At 41.8% G+C, this 20,673-nt stretch overlaps 1 pseudogene; it reads left to right on the forward strand.

The window, feature by feature from the left end:
* The window catches only part of LOC124512378 (immunoglobulin heavy variable 3-74-like), a 48,596-nt pseudogene extending 30,000 nt beyond the window's left edge, over positions 1–18,596 (forward strand).
* The last annotated feature ends 2,077 nt before the right edge of the window (positions 18,597–20,673 follow it).

The raw sequence follows: 20,673 nt of genomic DNA on the forward strand, positions 1-20,673 counted from the left end.
GAGTCAGTCAAAGAAAGACAAATATCATATGACTTCACTCATACGAGGGCTTTAAGAGAAAAAACAGATGAACATAAGGGAAGGCAAACAAAAAATATATAAAAACAAGGAGGAGGACAAAACAGAAGAGATTCATAAATATGGAGAACAAACTGAGAGTTACTAGAGCGGTTGTGGTGGAGGATGGGCTAAATGGGTAAGGGGCATTAAGGAATCTACTCCTGAAACCATTGTTGCACTATATGCTAACTAATTTAGATGTAAATTTTAAAAAATAAAAAAGAAAATTAAAAGAAAAACAAAAAAAAAAAACTTCCTCTTGGAGGATTAGCCTGCCATTTGCTCAAAGAAAATTTAGACATGGTCCCACTACATTTATATGTGGCAAATTCAACTGGTGCTATACTTATGAAATCAACTGCGTCTTATATGTATTACAAGACTATATATTCTTGCTTACAACTGCAACTCCATGTTTTAATGAGAAATACACTATTTTCATAGGAAACAAAAATGGGTGACCCCTGTTCCTCAACTACAAACGCATCACATTTACATGTAACCTTTGTTTATGTTGCCAAACAAAAGGCACAACCCTGGTTAATGGTCCAACTAAATTGACATTGGCAAGGGGGGGTCCCCATTGCAACAACTTGTCTCTTCATTACAGAGAGAAAAAGAACCAAGCGATTTTATTGACGGCTATTTTGGCCATTACATTGATGGCAGCAACAGGAGCCATGACAGATGCCTCTCTAACCATCTCTTTACAGAAGAAACACCAAGTAAATCAATATATACAAAACACAAAATTAGATTTAGAAGAGCAAGTGAGGATTGATCAACTAATCCTTACCCAAATTCAGGCATTAGAAGCCACTGTTGCCTGGCTAGGAAAATGTCAACAGGCTTTGTGGACCCAATCACAGCTCATATGTGACTCAGGATTCACTACTAATTGTGTCACCCCCAGTCTTTATGAGTCTTGGGAACAATACACTATTACCTCAATCAAGCATCTAATTCATCCTGTAAATACCTCTAAGGATACCTTTAAAATGAAGTTGCAGGGATTCTTGGGGAAGATGGCAGTGTAGGAGTACAATAACACTGAATGTAAATGGACAAAATGAACCAATCAAAAGACATAGCGTACCAGAATGGATTAAAAAAACAAGATCCATCTATTTGCTGTCTACAAGAGACTCATTTTAGACCTGAGGACACTTTCATATTGAAAGTGAGAGGATGGAGAACTATTTATCATGCTACTGGATGTCAGAAGAAAGCTGGAGTAGCCCTACTTATATCAGACAAACTAGACTTTAAATTAAAGGCTGTAACAAGAGATAGAGAAGAGCATTATATAATAATTACAGGGTCTATCCATCAAGAAGAACTAACAATTATAAATGTCTATGTGCCGAATACGGAAGCCCCCAAATATATAAAACAATTATTCACAAACATAAGCAACCTTATTGATAAGAATGTGGTAATTGCAGGGGACTTTAACACCCCACTTACAGAAATGGATAGATCATCTAGACACATGGTCAATAAAGAAACAAGGACCCTGAATCATACATTGGATAAGATAGACTTGACAGATATATTTAGAACTCTGTATCCCAAAGCAACAGAATATACTTTCTTCTCGAGTGCACATGGAACATTTTCCAAGATAGATCACATACCGAGTCACAAAACAGCCCTTCATAAATATACAAGAATTGAGATCATACCATGAATAATTTCGGGCCACGATGCTATGAAGCTTGAAATCAACCACAGGAAAAAGTCTGGAAAACCCTCAAAAGCATGGAGGTTAAAGAACACTCTACTAAAGAATGAATGGGTCAACCAGGCAATTAGAGAAGAAATTAAAAAATATATGGAAACAAACGAGAATGAAAAGACAATAATCCAAATGCTTTGGGACGCAGCAAAGGCAGTCCTGAGAGGAAAATACATTGCAATCCAGGCCTATCTCAAGAAACAAGAAAAATCCCAAATACAAAATCTAACAGCACACCTAAAGGAAGTAGAAGCAAAACAGCAAAGGCAGCCTAAACCCAGCAGAAGAAGAGAAATAATAAAGATCAGAGCAGAAATAAACAATATAGAATCTAAAAAAACGGTAGAGCAGATCAACGAAACCAAGAGTTGGTTTTTTGAAAAAATAAACAAAATTGATAAACCTCTAGCCAGGCTTCTCAAATAGAAAAGGGAGATGACCCAAATAGATAAAATCATGAGTGAAAATGGAATTATTACAACCAATCCTTCAGATATACAAGCAATTAACAGGGAATAATATAAAAATTTATATGCCAACAAACTGGACAACCTGGAAGAAATGGACAAATTCCTAAACACCCACACCCTTCCAAAAATCAAGGAAGAGGAAATAGAAAGCTTGAACACACCCATAACCAGGGAAGAAATTGAATCAGTTATCAAAAATCTCCCAACAAATAAGAGTCCAGGACCAGATGGCTTCCCTGGGGAATTCTACCAGACATTTAAAGCAGAGATAATACCTATCCTTCTCAAGCTATTCCAAAAAATAGAAAGGGAAGGAAAACTTCCAGACTCATTCTATGAAGCCCGTATCACTTTGATTCCTAGACCACACAGATACCCAGTAAAAAAAGAGAACTACAGGCCAATATCCCTGACGAATATGGATGCAAAAATTATCAATAAGATACTTGCAAATCGAATTCAACGGCATATAAAAAGAATTATTCACCATGACCAAGTGGGATTCATTCCTGGGATGCAGGGCTGGTTCAACATTCGCAAATCAATCAACGTGATACATCACATTAATAACAGAAAAGGTAAGAGCCATATGGTCCTCTCCATCGATGCAGAAAAAGGATTTGACAAAATTCAGCATCTTTTCTTAATAAAAACCCTCGAGAAAGTCAGGATAGCAGAGACATACTTAAGCATCATAAAAGCCTTTTATGAAAACCCCACAGCTAATATCATCCTCAATGGGGAAAATTAGAGAGCTTTCCCCCTGAGACCAGGAACATGAGAGGGATGTCCACTCTCACCGCTGTTCTTTAACAGAGAGTTGGAAGTTTTAGCATCATCAATCAGACGACAAAAGGAAATCAAAGGCATCAAAATTGGCAAAGATGAAATCAAGATTTCGCTTTTTGTAAATGACATTATATTATACATGGAAAACCCGATGGACTCCACCAAAAGTCTGCTAGAACTGATACATGTATTCAGCAAAGTTGCAGGATACAAAATCAAGATACAGAAATCAGTTGCATTCTTATACACTAATAATGAAGTAACAGAAAGACCAATAAAGAAACTGATCCCATTCACAATTGCACCAGGAAGCATAAAATACCTAGGAATAAACCTGACCAAAGATGTAAAAGATCTGTATGCTGAAAACTATAGAAAGCTTACGAAGGAAATTGAAGAAGATATAAAGAAATGGAAAAACATTCTGAGCTCATCGGTTGGAAGATTGATATTTTTAAAATGTCAATCCTACCCAAAGCTATCTACACAATCAATGCAATCCCAATCAAAATTGCACCAGCATTCTTCTCGAAGGTAGAACAAGCAATCCTAAAATTTGTATGGAACCTCAAAAGGCCCCAAATAGCCAAAGGAATTTTGAAGAAGAAGGCCAAAGCAGGAGGCATCAGAATCCTAAGCTTTAGCCTCTACTACAAAGCTGTCATCATCAAGACAGCATGGTATTGGCACAAAAACAGACACATAGACCAATGGAATAGAATAGAAACCCCAGAAATAGACCCACAAAAGTATGGCCAACTAATCTTTGACAAAGCAGGAAGGAATATCCAATGGAAAAAATACATTCTCTTTAACAAATGGTGCTGGGAGAACTGGATGGCAACATGCAGAAGGATGAAACTAGACCACTTTCTTACACCATTCACAAAAACAAACTCAAAATGGAAAAAGGACCTGAATGTGAGACAGGAAACCATCAAAACACTACAGGAGAAGGCAGGAAAAGACCTCTCTGACCTCAGCCGCAGCAATTTCTTACTTGACACATCCCCAAAGGCAAGGGAATTAAAAGCAAAAATGAACTATTTGGACTTCATGAAGATAAAAAGCTTCTGCACAGCAAAGGAAACAACCAACAAAACTAAAAGGCAACCAACGGAATGGGAAAAGATATTTGCAAGAGACATATCAGATAAAGGGCTAGTATCCAAAATGTATAAAGAGCTCACCAATCTCCACACCCGAAAAACAAATAACCCAGTGAAGAAATGGGCAGAAAACATGAATAGACACTTCTCTAAAGACATCCAGATGGCCAACAGGCACATGAAAAGATGTTAAACATCGCTCCTAATCAGGGAAATACAAATCAAAACCACACTCAGATGTCACCTCACGCGAGTCAGAGTGGCCAAAATGAACAAATCAGGAGACGATAGATGCTCGAGAGGATGTGGAGAAACGGGAACCTTCTTGCACTGTTGGTGGGGATGCAAATTGGTGCAGCCACTCTGGAAAACAGTGTGGAGGTACCTCAAAAAATTAAAAATAGGTCTACCCTATGACCCAGCAGTAGCACTGCTAGGAATTTACCCAAGGGATACAGGAGTACTGATGCATAGGGGCAATTGTACCACAATGTTTATAGCAGCACTCTCAACAATAGCCAAAATATTGAAAGAGCCTAAATGTCCATCATCTGATGAATGGATAAAGAAATTGTGGAGAGTGAAGGGAAGATGGTGGCGTAGGAGGACGCTGGGCTCACCGCGCGTCCTGCTGATCACTTAGATTCCACCTACACCTGCCTAAATAATCCAGAAAACCGCCAGAGGATTAGCAGAACGGAGTCACCAGACCCAAGTGCAGACCAGAGGCCCACGGAAGAGGGTAGGAAGGGCGGCGAGGCAGTGCGCGCTCCAGGGACTGGCGGGAGGGAGCCGGGGCGGAGGGGCGGCTCCCCAGCCAAGCAGAGTCCCCGAGTCTGGCTTGCAAAAGCAGAGGGGCCTGACGGACTGTGTTCCCACAGCAAGCGCGACTTAGCGTCTGGGAGGTCATAAGTTAACAGCTCTGCTCGGAAAGCGGGAAGGCTGGAGGACAAAGGGAGGGAGAGCTGCTGAGCCCCCGGACGACAGAGCTCAGTTTAGTGGGGAACAAAGGCGCTCACCAGCGCCATCTCCCCTGCCCATCCCCCAGCCAAAATCCCAAAGGGAACCGGCTCCGGCCAGGGAAATTGCTCACTCCACGCAAACACCCAACTCTGTGCTTCTGTGGAGCCAAACCTCCGGCAGTGGATCTGACTCCCTCCGGCTGCCTCCAGGGCCCCTCCTGAAGTGGATCACCTAAGGAGAAGCGAGCTAAGCCTGCCCCCGCTGCCGCCATGCACCTTGCCTAACCACCCCAGCTAATACGCCAGATCCCCAGCATCACAAGCCTGGCAGTGTGCAAGTAGCCCAGACGGGCCACGCCACCCCACAGTGAATCCCGCCCCTAGGAGAGGGGAAGAGAAGGCACACACCAGTCTGACTGTGGCCCCAGCGGTGGGCTGGGGGCAGACATCAGGACTGACTGTGGCCCCGCCCACCAACTCCAGTTATACACCACAGCACAGGGGAAGTGCCCTGCAGGTCCTCACCACACCAGGGACTATCCAAAATGACCAAGCGGAAGAATTCCCCTCAGAAGAATCTCCAGGAAATAACAACAGCTAATGAGCTGATCAAAAAGGATTTAAATAATATAACAGAAAGTGAATTTAGAATAATAGTCATAAAATTAATCGCTGGGCTGGAAAACAGTATACAGGACAGCAGAGAATCTCTTGCTACAGAGATCAAGGGACTAAGGAACAGTCACGAGGAGCTGAAAAACGCTTTAAAGGAAATGCAAAACAAAATGCAAACCACCACGGCTCGGATGGAAGAGGCAGAGGAGAGAATAGGTGAACTAGAAGATAAAGTTATGGAAAAAGAGGAAGCTGAGAAAAAGAGAGATAAAAAAATCCAGGAGTATGAGGGGAAAATTAGAGAACTAAGTGATACACTAAAAAGAAATAATCTACGCATAATTGGTATCCCAGAGGAGGAAGAGAGAGGGAAAGGTGCTGAAGGGGTACTTGAAGAAATAATAGCTGAGAACTTCCCTGAACTGGGGAAGGAAAAAGGCATTGAAATCCAAGAGGCACAGAGAACTCCCTTCAGACGTAACTTGAATCGATCTTCTGCATGACATATCATAGTGAAACTGGCAAAATACAAGGATAAAGAGAAAATTCTGAAAGCAGCAAGGGGTAAACGAGCCCTCACATATAAAGGGAGACCTATAAGACTCGTGACTGATCCCTCTTTTGAAACTTGGCAGGCCAGAAAGAATTGGCACGAGATTTTCAGTGTGCTAGACAGAAAAAATATGCAGCCGAGAATCCTTTATCCAGCAAGTCTGTCATTTAGAATAGAAGGAGAGATAAAGGTCTTCCCAAACAAACAAAAACTGAAGGAATTTGTCACCACTAACCCAGTCCTACAAGAGATCCTAAGGGGGACCCTGTGAGACAAAGTACCAGAGACATCACTACAAGCATAAAACATACAGACATCACAATGACTCTAAACCCGTATCTTTCTATAGTAACACTGAATGTAAATGGATTAAATGCGCCAACCAAAAGACATAGGGTATCAGAATGGATAAAAAAACAAGACCCATCTATTTGCTGTCTACAAGAGACTCATTTTAGACCTGAGGACACCTTTAGATTGAGAGTGAGGGGATGGAGAACTATTTATCATGCTACTGGAAGCCAAAAGAAAGCTGGAGTAGCGATACTTATATCAGACAAACTAGACTTTAAATTAAAGGCTGTCACAAGAGATGAAGAAGGACATTATATAACAGTTACAGGGTCTATCCATCAGGAAGGGCTAACAATTATAAATGTCTATGCGCCGAATACCGGAGCCCCCAAATATATAAAACAATCACTCATAAACAGAAGCAACCTTATTGATAAGAATGTGGTAATTGCAGGGGACTTTAACACCCCACTTACAGAAATGGATAGATCATCTAGACACACGGTCAATAAAGAAACAAGGGCCCTGAATGAGACAGTGGATCAGATGGACTTGACAGATATATTTAGAACTCTGCATCCCAAAGCAACAGAATATACTTTCTTCTCGAGTGCACATGGGACATTCTCCAAGATAGGTCATATACTGGGTCACAAAACAGCCCTTCATAAGTTTACAAGAATTGAAATTATACCATGCATACTTTCAGACCACAATGCTATGAAGCTTGAAATCAACCACAGGAAAAAGTCTGGAAAACCTCCAAAAGCATGGAGGTTAAAGAACACCCTACTAATGAATGAGTGGGTCAACCGGGCAATTAGAGAAGAAATTAAAAAATATATGGAAACAAACGAAAATGAAAATACAACAATCCTAATGCTCTGGGATGCAGCGAAGGCAGTCCTGAGAGGAAAATACATTGCAATCCAGGCCTATCTCAAGAAACAAGAAAAATCCCAAATACAAAATCTAACAGCACACCTAAAGGAAATAGAAGCAGAACAGCAAATGCAGCCTAAACCCAGCAGAAGAAGAGAAATAATAAAGATCAGAGAAGAAATAAACAATATAGAATCTAAAAAAACGGTAGAGCAGATCAACGAAACCAAGAGTTGGTTTTTTGAAAAAATAAACAAAATTGACAAACCTCTAGCCAGGCTTCTCAAAAAGAAAAGGGAGATGACCCAAATAGATAAAATCATGAATGAACATGGAATAATTACAACCAATCCCTCAGAGATACAAGCAATTATCAGGGAATACTATGAAAAATTATATGCCAACAAACTGGACAAACTGGAAGAAATGCACAAATTCCTAAACACCCACACTCTTCCAAAACTCAATCAGGAGGAAATAGAAAGCTTGAACAGGCCCATAACCAGCGAAGAAATTGAATCGGTTATCAAAAATCTCCCAACAAATAAGAGTCCAGGACCAGATGGCTTCCCAGGGGAGTTCTACCAGACGTTTAAAGCAGAGATAATACCTATCCTTCTCAAGCTATTCCAAGAAATAGAAAGGGAAGGAAAACTTCCAGACTCATTCTATGAAGCCAGTATTACTTTGATTCCTAAACCAGACAGAGACCCAGTAAGAAAAGAGAACTACAGGCCAATATCCCTGATGAATATGGATACAAAAATTCTCAATAAGATACTAGCAAATCGAATTCAACAGCATATAAAAAGAATTATTCACCATGATCAAGTGGGATTCATTCCTGGGATGCAGGGCTGGTTCAACATTCGCAAATCAATCAACGTGATACATCACATTAACAAAAAAAAAAGAGAAGAACCATATGATCCTGTCAATCGATGCAGAAAAGGCCTTTGACAAAATCCAGCACCCTTTCTTAATAAAAACCCTTGAGAAAGTCGGGATAGAAGGAACATACTTAAAGATCATAAAAGCCATTTATGAAAAGCCCACAGCTAACATCATCCTCAACGGGGAAAAACTGAGAGCTTTTTCCCTGAGATCAGGAACACGACAGGGATGCCCACTCTCACCGTTGTTGTTTAACATAGTGCTGGAAGTGCTAGCATCAGCAATCAGACAACAAAAGGAAATCAAAGGCATCAAAATTGGCAAAGATGAAGTCAAGCTTTCGCTTTTTGCAGATGACATGATATTATACATGGAAAATCCGATAGACTCCACCAAAAGTCTGCTAGAACTGATACATGAATTCAGCAAAGTTGCAGGATACAAAATCAATGTACAGAAATCAGTTGCATTCTTATACACTAACAATGAAGCAACAGAAAGACAAATAAAGAAACTGATCCCATTCACAATTGCACCAAGAAGCATAAAATACCTAGGAATAAATCTAACCAAAGATGTAAAGGATCTGTATGCTGAAAACTATAGAAAGCTTATGAAGGCAATTGAAGAAGATTTAAAGAAATGGAAAGACATTCCCTGCTCATGGATTGGAAAAATAAATATTGTCAAAATGTCAATACTACCCAAAGCTATCTACACATTCAATGCAATCCCAATCAAAATTGCACCAGCATTCTTCTCGAAACTAGAACAAGCAATCCTAAAATTCATATGGAACCACAAAAGGCCCCGAATAGCCAAAGGAATTTTGAAGAAGAAGACCAAAGCAGGAGGCATCACAATCCCAGACTTCAGCCTCTACTACAAAGCTGTCATCATCAAGACAGCATGGTATTGGCACAAAAACAGACACACAGGCCAATGGAATAGAATAGAAACCCCAGAACTCGACCCACAAACGTATGGCCAACTCGTCTTTGACAAAGCAGGAAAGAACATCCAATGGAAAAAAGACAGCCTCTTTAACAAATGGTGCTGGGAGAACTGGACAGCAACATGCAGAAGGCTGAAACTAGTCCACTTTCTCACACCATTTACAAAAATAAACTCAAAATGGATAAAGGACCTGAATGTGAGACAGCAAACCATCAAAACCTTAGAGGAGAAGGCAGGAAAAGACCTCTCTGACCTCAGCCGTAGCAATCTCTTACTCGACACATCCCCAAAGGCAAGGGAATTAAAAGCAAAAGTGAATTACTGGGACTTTATGAAGACAAAAAGCTTCTGCACAGCAAAGGAAACAACCAACAAAACTAAAAGGCAACCAACGGAATGGGAAAAGATATTTGCAAATGACATATGGGACAAAGGGCTAGTATCTAAAATCTATAAAGAGCTCACCAAACTCCACACCCGAAAAACAAATAACCCAGTGAAGAAATGGGCAGAAAACATGAATAGACACTTCTCTAAAGAAGACATCCAGATGGCCAACAGGCACATGAAAAGATGTTCAACGTCGCTCCTTATCAGGGAAATACAAATCAAAGGCACACTCAGGTATCACCTCACGCCAGTCAGAGTGGCCAAAATGAACAAATCAGTAGAATATAGATGCTGGAGAGGATGTGGAGAAACGGGAACCCTCTTGCACTGTTGGTGGGAATGCAAACTGGTGCATCCACTCTGGAAAGCAGTGTGGAGGTTCCTCAGAAACTTAAAAATAGACCTACCCTATGACCCAGCAATAGCACTGCTAGGAATTTATCCAAGGGATACAGGAGTACTGATGCATAGGGGCACTTGTACCCCAATGTTCATAGCAGCACTGTCAACAATAGCCAAATTATGGAAAGAGCCTAAATGTCCATCAACTGATGAATGGACAAAGAAATTGTGGTTTATATACACAATGGAATACTACGTGGCAATGAGAAAAAATGAAATATGGCCTTTTGTAGCAACGTGGATAGAACTGGAGAGTGTGATGCTAAGTGAAATAAGCCATACAGAGAAAGACAGATACCATATGGTTTCACTCTTATGTGGATCCTGAGAAACTTAACAGGAACCCATGGGGGAGGGGAAGAAAAAAAAAAGAGGTTAGAGTGGGAGAGAGCCAAAGCATAAGAGACTGTTAAAAACTGAGAGCAAACTGAGGGTTGATGGGGGGTGGGAGGGAGGGGAGGGTGGGTGATGGGTATTGAGAAGGGCACCTTTTGGGATGAGCACTGGGTGTTGTATGGAAACCAATTTGTCAATAAATTTCATATATATATTAAAAAAAAAAGAAAATGACATACATGGTAAGAGTGAATATCCAAAATCTATAAGAACTTAACAAACACAGAAGAACAAATATCCAGTGAATGGTCAAAAGACATGAGCAGACACTTTTCCAAAGAAAACATCTGGATGGCTAAGAGACACATGAAAAGATGCTCAACATCACTCATCATTGGGGAAAACAATTCAAAATCATGATAAGATACCACCTCACACCTGTCAGAATGGTTAAAATGAACAATTCAGGAAACAACAGATATTGGCAAGGATGTGGAGACAGAGGAACCTTCCTATACTCTTGGTGGGAATGCAAAGTGGTGTGACCACACTGGGGAACAGTTTAAAAAGTTAAAATAGAATTACCTTATGTCCCACCAATTTCTCTACAAGGTATTTACACAAAGGACACAAAAATTCTGATTCAAATAGCTAAACGGGTGATGGAGATTATGTAGGTCACTTGTTGTGATGTGCACTGGGTGTTAATGTGTGTGATGAATCACTAAATTGTATTCGCAAAACTAAAACTACACTACATGTTAACTAACAAAGATGTAAATAAATAAAATCTTCAGACATTAAAAAACAGGGGAAAAAAAAGAAGGGGACAAATTTTGTTACAAATGGTCATAACCAATGGGAACTAGGGCAGTGAATCTAACTACTTGCATTTACCCATTTTATCCCTAACTGGTAGTGGACATTAATTAACAAACATACTCATGACTCCCAATGTTGGTGCCACGTGAGTTGGAATTCAAACCCCAGCTGCCCTTCCCAGCTCCTCTGTGACCGCATCTCATGGGCAGTCTGTCTAGAGAGCTGGCATCTATGTATTGCCTGTGTGTAGACGTCCTTGCTCCTGGACCAGGCTCATTCACCCAGGTCTGCTGGGTACTCAGAAAGCACAGACTAGTGTCAGCTGGCATTCCTTGTACTTCCCATTCCTCACTAGGGAACAAGTTCAGCCTTGAGGATGCATGGTTACCATGTGCTGTTCCACTGGTCTACACCACCTGACACCACCCATGTATTCCAGTACTTGCTTCTGAAGGGAATTTCCAAACAGATGACAATTTCACTAGTGATTTACACCAAAAAATAATTGGATCCAAGTGAGGGCACATTATTGGATTTTAGCTGCATGTTAAGGGGAACTTTGCTTTCATTCCTAGAAGACAGAGAAAAGGTTTATACCAGAGACAAAGTCACAAGGATGGATCCTCCCAAAACCAGCAGTGGACCATCGCCTTACTGAGAGAGGGTACATTATACATACAATAGAAGCTGTGAATGTATAACATCTGGAGGAAGTGACCTCAGAGGGTGGAGGGGCCACAGGGTGGCCAGAACATCTCTTTACCCTCAGGTGAGGGACCTCCCGAGTCATGTCACTTGTCCACAAGACAGTCAGGTTTGAGGGTGGCTGTGGTTCTGTTCTTACATCCCAGAGCCCAGTTTGTAGGGCTGCCATCGACCGCCACTGGCTAGTGTCCAACATCGTCCAATCAAGGCTGCAGAAAACAGGATGCATGTCAGCCCAAGAAGTCCTCTCTCAATTGCAATGACTCCTTTAGGTGTCTTCCCTTGCTGTTATCTGTCTTCATGTTTCTTTCCTTACTGTTTCTCTTCACCTCAGAGCATTTTGGGGATTCCATGCATATCCACCTGGGTTCGGTTAGACACTCAGATCCAGAGGGAGACATGGACTTCATGCAAGAAAGTGTCTGTGCCTGGTGATGAGGGGTTTCATCCCACAATTCTCAAGGTATTCCCTCCCACAGATGTGCTGTCTTGAGGACCCACTCATCTTCAGTTCCGAGATGGACATTTGGTGACTGCCCATCTGTGTCCTGAACTCCATCCCCAGACACATACACATGGCAGTAATATCAATGTCTCAAAATTAATCTCATGTGAAAAGTCCCTTTGGCCACATAAGTTATTCTACACAGGTTCAAGAATGACATAGTTGACCACAGTCCACACTGATGTCAGGGAAAGTTCACCTCCATCCCATATGACACTCACATTACCATACACCCAAATCCTCCAACATGTCAAATCATTAAATATTAAGTCATGTCCAAAACGTACCTAAATTTCACTACCTCTAAAACCCCAAATGTAACCATGTTATATGGGTAGGGTGAGACTGTGGTACCTTCCATCCTGGGGTGAAACTCTCTCCATCAGCCGACCTGCATTTCTAGAAAACCATTCATGTTCTTCTGAATGCTTCTGCATGGTAACCATAACATAACAGGTACTGACATTCCTATGCCAGAAGAAATACAGTGTAATTGAGAAGTGCATCAGCAACAAGAAACAATTTGATTATCAATCTGGGGAAACCCGTTAGGATCAAAGACAGAATGCTCTGAATCTCAGACTCCAACTTGTCTCTGGGATTGACACTTCCTTTTTTCTTAAAGGTGGTACATGTCTGAAGCTGAGCACATTTATCCCAGTTTCATGAAAGTAGAATTTACGAGCCCAAAAATCTTTCTTTTGTTCTCTCGATTATCAAATGAAAAGTTCTTCTGACTCTTGCCAGCTGATAAGGATAACTATTCAAGATTGTTGCTCACCAATGATTAAAGGAAATATAACTGTATATTTATAGGCAAGAAGCAGAGTGAAGGGTTCAAAGATGGAAAATATGTAGGAGGAGACATCCTGTGAACAGAAGGGTCTGCAGTGCTCATGATGGAAGGGTCTCACCGTTGCATGTTGCATAAATGGGGAGGGGAATAAAGGAGTCACTGTATCTCTGCAGGGGTCTGTGAACAACAGGAGCACGGGGACAACGGGGGGCAATAACAACCACCAGGGGGAACTCAGAGACCAGGGAGCTCATGATCCAGGACAAGAGATTGGTTGAGGACTGGTCTCCTCTCAAGGGCTTTCAGATCCAGGCTCTGCACACTTATTCTGACAAACACAGCAAAGGTTTGTAAAACTGTGGAAACACACAAGTGTCCTCACTGTTTAAATAAACCATGATAATGGGAATACACAAATTTTCCCAGGGTCAGACACTGGGATAAATACATCTTAGATCATTCTCACATTAACAAGAGTTTGGAAGAATAATGATCTCCATTTCATAGATGAAGAAATATTTTTAATTAACATCATCCTTTCTGATCTCAGGTGTTTTGCCTTCAACATATTTCAATAAAATCCAACCATTTGAACGTTATTGAGGCTTTATTTTTTAATGTTGATTTATTTTTAAGACAGAGAGAGAGACTATGAGCGGGTAAGGGGAAGAGAGAGAGAGGAGACACAGTATCAGAATATGAAGCTGTCTCCAGGCTCTGAGCTGTCAGCACAGAGCACGACACAAGGCTCAGACTCAAACTGTGAGACCATGACCTGAGTCAAGATCGGACACTTAACCAACTGAGCCACCCAGAGGCTCCATATGGGGGGTTTTCATTGATGTCCACATAGAGTTCATGTGTAAATGACCCCTTGTGTTTGTAGAAAACCCCTGGCATCTCCAGCAGCTCTGTGTCTCTGTTGAGGCTTCTCACTCTCTCCAATTTGTGACAGAATAGACCTGGCTTCCATCCATCACTCTCCTGGGACTTCTAGAAGGTCAGGGACCTGCAAACCTCACTGGGATGTCCAACCTTGTCCTGCATGTGGTTCAGGAGGCCTGTGGGTCCCCTGATGGGGGAGCACACGTTCAGATACTGGGACTACTCTCACCTCATACGTGATCTTGGACATTCACACACTCTGTCTCTGCTGCAGTGTATCTGTTAACCTGTACATTGGTGGTATACTGATTCTTACCTCAAGTGTTTGGGTGCATATGTGAAAATAAGGATTATCATGGGTACTTATAATCACTGCAGCAAAATCACAAATTAATGAATCACAATGTCCTGAAAGATATTGTGACACCAAACACTGCCCCATCCCTTACACCTGCCAAGGGTCACGGGCTTCTTGAGGATTCTATTGCAAAATTTACTATATTGTCAAAGGACATCTGTATGCTGATTAAACCCTCCCATCCCCGAAACTGTAGCTGGGTGAAGAGCCCCAGCCCCTAAGTGTTCACATTCAGTGATCAGAACAGAACACAGACATCTCACCATGGAGTTTGGGTTCACTTTGGTTTTCCTTGGTTCTCTTTTAAACAGTAATTCATGATGAACAAGAAACACTGACTATGTTAGTGGATATGAGTGAGAGAAACAGTGGATGTGTGACAGTTTCCTGACTTGTATCTGTAGATGTCTTGTGTGACGTACAGCTGGTGGAGACTGGGGGAGACCTGAGAAGCCCGGCAGGGGAGGGGGTCCTGAGACTCTCCTGTGCAGTCTCTAGATTCACCTTCAGTAGCTAATTGATGAGGTGGGTCTGCCAGACTCCAGGGAAGGGGCTGAATGGGGGTCTACATATCTGTATGGTATAAGATAAGGACCAAATGTCCTTATTTTACTCACTGGAATTCAAAACCATTTGTGAAAGAGGCCATTTTTCCCTAATTTTAATTCTATGAAATCTCATGGAGGATTTGCTGACTGCATCCAGACACATTTCACTCTGGTCTCCGTAATCTGCTCCACTGGTCTGTGTGTCTGACTCTGTGCCAGCAGCACAGTGTTATAGACAATGTACCTCTGCAATATACTTAGAAAGGAGGATGTGTGCTGTCTCCAGGTTTGTTCTTCTTTCACAGGATTGTTTTCTCACTTCTGTGTGCTTTGTGGTACCATATAAATAAGAATTTCCCAGATACATTCATTGGCATTTTTATTACCTCAACTAACATTAGAAATTATTAGAACAGATAAAAGGAATAAAAAGTGTAATAATACAAAAAATTAACAAATTGAAATGGATATCTGGAAAGCTAAATGCAATTGAAAAAGCATCTCTACTAGGAAAATAGGTAAAACTCAAACAGATACAATCAGAATTAAGGAGGGGACATAACTGATACCAAAGAAGGGAAAAACAATAACAGAAAATGCCTAGATAATTATAGACCCATTATTAGATAACAAAGGGCAACTAGGCAATTTCCAGAGACAAACAATCCACAAGACTGTACATGAAGAAATAGAAAATTAACAGAATGAAAACAAATAAAATTCAATCTATAATCTAATCATACACCGCCCCAACAGAAAAAAGTCAGCTTAGTAACACAGGGCTTTATCTATGAATTGTATCAACATATAAAAGAGACCTAATGACAATACCTCTCAGACTCTTACCAAAAACTGAAAAGAAAGGAATATGCCCAATTCATCTACAAGACCAACCTTACTTTGCTGCAAAATTGAAAGACACCGTAAGAAGAGAAACTAAAGGCCAATATCTCAGATGGACATACATGCAAAACTCCTAGCATAGTGAATGCAACAGCACAATGAAAGGGTCATATGTGACAATGCAGTCACATCTGTTGATCATCTATATCACCATCTATTGATACATATAAAAGTAGACAAAATTCAACAAATTGTCATTATTAAAAAATCTCAGCCACTGAGGCAAAGAAAGAAATAACCTCCACAAAATCGTGGCCATAGATGAAAAGCCCACACCTGACAGCATATTTAACAGTGAAACACTGAAGCTTTTCCTGTCACATTAGGAGCCGGGCAAGGATGCTCATTCCCTACATAGGTATTCCACATGGTAACAAGAAGACCAGTAAAATATGGCACCCAATGTATGTCATCTTGTCACATTGCTTATTTGGAGGAAAGTCACTTGAGTAACAGCTAGTCTAAGGAAACTGTGACCCTTCTTTGTCCGCCTTGAAAGCAGGAAATAAATCTCTCCTGGGAAACTTCTTCCCCTCTACCAGATTGGAAGAACCATCCTTAGCACCAGAAATGGGAACTTAGCACCAAGAACGCTGTGCAAACAAGCCTGGTTAATTCCTCACTAATTGACTTGCCCAAACCCAAATTAACTCTGTCTTGTTAACTCTTCGCAAATCCATTGTTTTTTATCCTAAAAGGCACAAGGGCCACCTACTTTCTTCATTCTCTGGGTGTCATATTATTAGGAAGCTTGTGCACATGCAAAATGAAATTTATTCTCTTCTGTAGATCTGTCTTATGTCAATTGAATCCTTAGACCAGACAAAGAACACAGAAGCAAAGAAGGAAAAAGCTTGCTGCTCCTACAAGTTGCAGATGTACCCATTAAAATTAGGTAAGAAAATGAAATAAAGACATGTAAATCAGTAAGAAGAAAATTATTTGTTTGAGAATCACACGAACTTACATATAGTGAAACCTTAGAAACTCCACAAACAAAGTATCAGAACTAATAAACTCAGGAAAAGTTCAGGGTACAAACCAACATACAAAAATTTGTTGTATTTCCTTACGCCAAAAACATAGTATATGAAAAAAATAACAAAACCACACAATTGAAAATGGCACAAAATGGAGCACCTGTGTGGCTCAATCCGTTAAGTGCCTACTGTTGATTTTGGCTCAAGTCATGATCTCATGGTTCCTGAGTATAATTCTGAGGCAGGGTCTGCAATGATAGTTTACAGACTGCTTGGGATTCTCTGTCCCCTTGTCTCTCTCTGATCTCTCTCTTCTTCTATCTGTCACACAAAAATAAACACATATTAAAATTATATGGCACAAAATAAAGTATTTATGATTAAATTTCACTAAAAAGTAAAATAACATACCAAACACGACCTGCTGGGAAAAAGACATGTAAAATAGCAAACACAGATGAAAACATAACTGTGTTCACAGATTAGAATTATTTATACTGTCACAGTCCCTTCTGCAAGAAGTGATCTAGAAGTGCCTCTCAAACACTGGTTTTAAATGTGAAACAAATCTAAGTCTGGAGCTTGATATATAGTCAGAGGATATGCAAATAGGGCCCTCCCTGTGCTGATTAAACCAGTCCAGCTCCAACCCTGCAGCTGGGAGAGGAGCCCCAGGCCCGGGAGTCCCAGGTGTTCCCATTCTGTGATCAGCACAGAACATAGACCCCTCACAATGGAGTTTGTGCTTGGCTGGGTTTTCTTTGTTGCTCTTTTAAAAGGTAATTCATGGTGAATGAGGGACACTGAGTATGTGAGTGGACATGACTGAGAAAGAGTGGATGTGTGACAGATTCCTGACCAAGATGTCTTGTGTCTACAGGTGTCCAGTGTGACGTGCAGCTGGTGGAGTCTGGGGGAGACCTGGTGAAGCCTGGGGGGGTCCCTGAGACTCACCTGTGTGGCCTCTGGATTCACCTTCAGTAGCTATAGCATGCACTGGGTCCGCCAGGCTCCAGGGAAGGGGCTGCAGTGGGTCGCATACATTTATGATGATGGAAGTAGCACAAACTATGCAGACTCCGTGAAGGGCCGATTCACCATCTCCAGAGACAACGCCAAGAACACGCTGTATCTGCAGATGAACAGCCTGAAGACCGAGGACACGGCCACATATTACTGTGCAAGAGACACAGTGAGGGGACCTCACTGGGAGCCCACACACAAACCTCCCTGCAGGAGGGGATCAGCACCACCAGGGGGCGCACACTATGCACAATTCTGCTTTGTGTTGCCAGGAGCAGGTGCAGATGGAGGTTACAGGCAGGTTTCCTGTCAGGGTCTGGGGCTTCCTCTCCACACAGCATTTTCTCTAGGGAGCCTCTCTGGTCACAGGGTTCTGTGTTTATGTATTAACTCTCTGAATTAGCAACTGTGTTGTCATAGGAAAACTACCCTAACATGCACAAAGACACAGTGGTTTGCATTCCTTACTCCTGTCCCTCAGTATGAGTGAATTGCAGATTTCCTGGCGCAGAAAAGCTGAACTTTTACAGGAGTCCCAGATGCACTCACCGTGCTGCCAGGCCTACAGGAGCCCCCAGACCCCCATTATCTTCACCCAGCACTTGTCCCAAACAACGTGACACTTCCCTCCTTTCACTTGCTACTCAGGAATTTAAATGAGCTACAGCTTTATTCAATTCCTCTAAAGAAGAGATAATTCATCTCCATGTATTAGTCAGGATTCTCCCGAGGAACAGAAACCAAAGCACATTGGTTTCCATGACTAAATACATTGATAAGACCCACATTCCACTCTCACATGCTGGAGACCCTGGGAAACCAGTGGTGTAATTCTCATCTGATTCTGAACTACTTTCTAGTCTCAGAACGTGAAGAGCTGATGATGTAACTCGCAGAACAAGGGCCAGAGGAGACCAATGTTCCAATTCAAACAGGTACATGGGAAGTAAAGCTGAGGGAATTCATCCTCCTTCTGCATCAGTTTCTATTCAGAACCTTAATGGAATGGGTGATGCCCAAGCAGACAGAAACCACTGATAGAAATGCCAGTCTCTTCTGGAATACTTCACAGACATCCACAGAAAAGTGGGGAGTCTGGACACCCATGATGCAGTCAAGATGACACATAAAGGTAATCATGACAAGTCAACCTCCTGTAAATGTGCAGTTCAAAGACTGAAGATTTAGAAGTCCATGCCATGACTGGCATGGAGCCTGGTGGGCATAGCTGTGCTTCTGTGGAGAAGGAGAGCAGAGTCGCATAGGGAGAATTGTGGTCTGATAATCCCTTGGGAGACTTGGGGAGAGACAGTTCCCTTCTCGGGGTGCATTTCATAAAGTGTGTGTTGCCTCTCGTGGGGCAGGAGAGCTGACAGGCACCATTGCACTGCCATGGTCATTAGCATAGGAGCCTCTGCTGAGAGCAGCTAACTGAATGCTGCCTTCATGTTCTTCCTCACCATGAACTCCAAGCCCCTAGTGTTCATGCAGCTGTCCTCCTGGAATAAACAGCTCCAGCCACAGCACAGTGAGACCCTCTCCTAGAGGAGCACTGGGGTCCCAGTCATATTGCGTTCATATAATTTGGAGTTTTCAAACCCAGCTAGAGCTCCTGAGATAAAACATAAGAGCCCTGTGCCACCAGGTGGGCCAATGGTTTGGACACAGACAGGGTGAAGGCAGGGTTCTGATGGAAGCCTGGGACCCACAGGTACAGATTGTTCTCTCTGTGGGAGGGCTTCCTGAACAGGGGAGGCTGGGAACTCCAACTCCAGGGAATAGAGAGGGAGCTGATGCCAATATTTCCTCCCACCAATCAGCATGGACAGAATTCAGTGAGCAGCACAGAACCTCTCAGTAGAAGCTGAGCCACTGACACCAAGCTATACCCCTCCTTGCCTTCCTCAGGTGCTTTCTTACTAGAGAAAGAGGGCCTGGAAACCAGATCAGCACCGCGCCCCTCCCTCAAAAGACGACATATACCCCCAAAGGCACCAAGTCTACTGACCATATAGTGAGGCATAGCTTCACCTCTAGGGGAAATAGGAATTAGCCTCTTTTAACAGGCAGAGCAAACTCACCTAGTTAAAACTCACAACATTGTGGACAATGTCTAAACACTCATCACTGGAGACAAGGAGAAACTCTGCAGAGGACTTAGCTGAGGGACAGAGCAGCCAATACACGACAGCACAGTGCACACAGAATATGCAACAAATGCTTCCTAAAGTGTCAAGCCCTCAACAGCAATTGAACACTTCTCAATAAAGACACTACTCTAGAAGCAGAAAACAAAACAGGATTTTCTAAAACACTTAAGAAAGCAGAGACATAGACATATACCATGATGGAGGAATTCATCCCAAAAGAAAAAAACGATAAAAGGTCATTGCTGGGGATATTATTAAAGCACATATAACAAATATGCCTCAAACAGAATTTCTAAAAACTCTCACAAGGAAATAGAATTTTTAACAACTATCATAAGGATACTTGCTGTGCTTGAGGAAAGCATAGGAGACATGAAGGAAACCCTTACTGCAGATAGAAATGACCTAAAATCCAGTCATATTGAAATTTTAAATGTTGTAACCAAGATGTTTCAACTCTCCACAGACTAAACCCTACAAACTCGGACCCCTCTGAATGGAGAGTTGTTGAGGCCATAATCTCACATGTGTTCTGACAGGAGCCGTT

The sequence above is a fragment of the Lynx rufus genome, unplaced genomic scaffold (genome assembly GCF_022079265.1).
Source record: "Lynx rufus isolate CCGP_SWC_20201006 ecotype Redwood Valley unplaced genomic scaffold, mLynRuf1.p SCAF_17, whole genome shotgun sequence".
Classification (NCBI taxonomy): Eukaryota; Metazoa; Chordata; class Mammalia; order Carnivora; family Felidae; genus Lynx; species Lynx rufus.